Genomic DNA, 3,821 nt, shown 5'->3' with positions numbered 1-3,821 from the left:
TCTTTGGAAGGCTCGGCAGAGAAAAGGCACCCATACTGCATTGGAGGAGCATCCGATTTTTCAGATAAGAGCCGGGCAGCCCCCCTTGGTGGGTTGGCTCTGGGAGGATCCCCCCGCGATCCTTACAACGAGTTTACAGCGCCCTTGCTTTCTCAACTGCGGAACTGAAATGTAGACATCGTCAGTCAATAATAGCCAGAGCTGCTGGGCATTCAACACAGCCGCCACCACAAGCCCTGCACAAAGTAAGTCACATCCGCTCTCCCACTTCCCTCAGAGGCAAATCCCGAGTCTTCCCCGGGTGCCCCCGGGGCCCCTCCTGATCTCCTCTCTTGCCTCGCCCCTCACATCTCCCAATTCTTGTCCTCTCTTGTCCAGCCACCTTGTCCAGCCAGCCATTCTTGTCCAGCCACCTTGGTCCCCTTGCTGCGGAAACTCCAGGCACGCTCCTACCTTGGGGGCTCCGCGCTGCCTGCCCCCCCTTCTTGGAATACCCCCCACTCCACCATATCCTATTGGCTTCACTCACCGCACCCTCCAAATCTGGGCTTACGTGCCCCCCACTACCGCTGCTCTTGAAATCCCCTCCGCCCTGACCTGCTTTCTTTTCTCCATACCGCTTCTCCCTAACTTCCGTGGGACTGTCTCATTCTTTCGGGCACGGCCTCTTTCCGCCCGAGAATGTTAGGTCTAGGAGGTCGAAGGTTCTGCCGTCGTTCCGTCTTGTTCGCCAGTGTGTCCCACCCACCCAAGCCGGTCTGGTGCCTCCCAGGTGCTCACCAAAGCATCTTTGAATATCCAACAGCGAAAATGTGTTGGGTGCCGAGTACGCGTTCACGTTAGGCCGAACACGGTAGTACTTGCCCATCGGTGAGAAAGCTAGATTGCTGACCCCATTCACAAGGGAAACTGAGGCAGAGACAGGTGGATTAGCCCGTCCAGGGTCGCACAGCTAGTCAGTGATGAAGCCAAGAGTCAAACCCAAGCGCTCAAGTCCCGGAACCACACTAACGACACCGAAACAAGGGATCGTCAAGGATGGGCCGGGGTGGGGGGGGGGGTACGCTCTCAGCAGGCAAGTTTCGCCCACGGTAGACAGCAACCTGCCGCTGCCACGTGCGTTCTGCTCTGGGCAACTGCACCCCAAGTCCCTCCACGGAATCGTTCCCTCTTCTACCTTGCAGTCCGTGGGACTCGGTTCTTGAGCAAGGGTGAAGCGCGTGAGGCCAGAAAGCCGATCGGCAGGCGGTGTGCCTTGGGTCTTGGTGATTGGCTTGGGGGTGGTAGGCTGGGCCAGGACGGTTTCACCCCGCAGGACGGCGAGGCTGGGAAGCCGTTGGCACCGCCTCCGGAGCTTGCGGGGGACGAGGCTGTGCAGGAAGAGGGTTACCGGTATGGGTGTTGAGTCGGTGAACAGTGGGAGAGGCTGCCCACTAGGCTTGTCTGAGGCCTTGAGATGCTCGTTCCTTCGCTCCACCATGGCCTGTGGGTAATGGCCCTCCTTCCGTGGTGACCCAGTGAGTAAAACACGTCCCCTTCCTTTGACGTTCTTTTCTTTTCCCTTTCTCTCTCTCTCTCTCCCTCCCTTTTTCTCTTTCCTTCTTTCTTTCCTTTCGGCCTCACCTCGCTTTCTTTTCCTTTCCTCTTTCCTTCCTAGCTCTCTTTCCCCTGTTCTTTCTTTTCTGTCTTCCAACCTGTCTCCCTTTTCCTCCCTTTCTTTTCTTTTCTCTTCCTTCTCTCTCCTCTCCTCTGTCCTTTCCTCCTTTCTTCTCGTTTCTTTTTTCTTCTTTTCCTCCCACTCCCTCTTTCCCTGCCTGCCTTCCCTCCCTCACATTAACTGCGTGGTGGCACTAGGGACCCAAAACGATCCTACACTGAAATATTGTCGCCCATTTTATTTTTACAGCAACCGTATTAGGTGGAAATCTCCCATATTCCCATTCACAGGCCGGGAAGCATGCCCAGGGTCGCCCCGTAGGTAAATGACAGAGCCAGGTTTCAAACCCAGGCATTCTGACCCCAGCCCGTCAACTCTTAATGACCAGGGGTACACTGCCTCCCTTCTGGAGCACAGGGTTATGTGTTGGGCGGGCCCGAGTGGACAGAAGAAAGGGTCACCGCAAAGTCAGCCAAGTGTGAATGCAGGTAGCCGAGCAAGGCGCAGACCAGCACCGTTTTGTTTTTTTTTTTCAACGTTTTTTTTTTTTTTTTTTTTTTTTTATTTTTGGGACAGAGAGAGACAGAGCATGAACGGGGAGGGGCAGAGAGAGAGGGAGACACAGAATCGGAAACAGGCTCCAGGCTCCGAGCCATCAGCCCAGAGCCCGACGCGGGGCTCGAACTCACGGACCGCGAGATCGTGACCTGGCTGAAGTCGGACGCTCAACCGACTGCGCCACCCAGGCGCCCCGACCAGCACCGTTTTTAAGAACAAAGCTTTGCGTGCAGGTCCCTTCCGGTTTGAGTCCTGCCTCTTCCATAGACCAGTCGTGTGAACTTGGCGCGTTCATTCACCTCTCTGAGCTCTTGGAGTGTCGTCAGTGTAGATCAGTGCCTATTAGCCGTCTTGAAATCGTGTTGTTTGGTTTCACTGAAAAAGTGGATGCCAAATGTTACTCTACAGTGTGGCACACAAGTGAAAGCTGCTACGATCCTAACGGATTGTATATAATCACCATGAATATTCTCCTTACTAGGGACCCCAGACACCGTCCGCCTTAGCCGCGGTTGCCCCGAAGACAGACGGCAAGAGTGTTTTCTCCCTTGTGACCTTAGCCGGCAGTCCCCAGTCGAGCTTCCCTTTTGGAACTGAGGACTGCTCATATGCTACTGAAAAAAAAATCCATTTAAACGAGGCCAATCGAATTTTGTCAACTTCGGAAGAAACAAGGACGACGCGCAGCCTTCAGGATGTGACTGTGTTTAAAGAGATGTTCTCCGACCTACAGACATATGCCCCAATGAGGGGTGAATTAGTCTGAGTCTTTCCTGGGTGATATCAAGCAGACAGTTCTTTCAGAATTAGCCATCTGGCCTCCTCAAGCGCCGGTGTTGTGCCACAGGGTGTAGACCTTCGCAAGCAGGGGTGTAGCGTACAAATAGGAAACGTCTCCCGGATCGCGCATTAACACAGCCACGGCAAATGGCATTTTAATAAATGTGTTCTCCAAATGGAGGCAGTTGGAGCGCAGACTTTCTTTTCTACCCTTGAGAGAAACAGAATGTTTTGGCTACGTACAAACCACGCCGGGAATACTTCCTAAATACGCATGTTTTCGGCGTGTCAGTTTCACTGCATGTTGCACATCATTTTCGAGACTCCTCGGGGATAATAGCTCCAAAAAAACATGATTCTCTTCGACTTGAGCGAGCAAAAGTCACGATACCTGTTTCACATTTGGGGGTTTGCGGCCGGTCTCTCCCTTCCCCACCCCCCCCCACCCCGTTTCTTCCCGACTTCCCAGAACTGTTCAGTTGTATTTACTTGCCGGGAACAGCAATAGTTCTGTGCATCAGCACTGACCAGAAGATATTTGAAGTTAAAGCGCTTTGCCAGTTTCTATTTTCTTCACAGCATTCCTTCCCACTTCTACTTTGACTGAAAAAAAGAAGAAAAGCCCTGACTTAAGAAAACTTGATCTGTTTAGAACAGACTGGCTCCAGCTACTCCTTCCTGTGCTCCCGGAGACAGAAGGAGGAGTGGAGGCGAGAGGGCCTAGAAGATTCCAGGAGGTGCGGGGGGTGGGGGGGGGGTGCCAGGAGAGGGCAAGGGCGAATGGGGCCTTCCCCGCGGGGAACATTCAATAACTCTCTTACCTTTT

At 53.5% G+C, this 3,821-nt stretch overlaps 1 long non-coding RNA gene across 1 annotated transcript; it reads left to right on the top strand.

Moving 5' to 3' along the window:
• The first annotated feature begins 1,295 nt into the window (after positions 1 to 1,295).
• LOC109270914 (uncharacterized) lies at positions 1,296 to 3,175 on the top strand. Its single transcript, XR_008423373.1, has 2 exons — positions 1,296 to 1,517; positions 2,697 to 3,175. It is a non-coding gene; the product is annotated as an uncharacterized LOC109270914 (long non-coding RNA).
• The last annotated feature ends 646 nt before the right edge of the window (positions 3,176 to 3,821 follow it).

The sequence above is a fragment of the Panthera pardus genome, unplaced genomic scaffold (genome assembly GCF_024362965.1).
Source record: "Panthera pardus isolate Hobbes unplaced genomic scaffold, ASM2436296v1 HiC_scaffold_18, whole genome shotgun sequence".
Classification (NCBI taxonomy): domain Eukaryota; kingdom Metazoa; phylum Chordata; class Mammalia; order Carnivora; family Felidae; genus Panthera; species Panthera pardus.
Note: the sequence above shows the minus strand (reverse complement) of the source record. Positions and strands in the feature narration are given on the sequence as shown.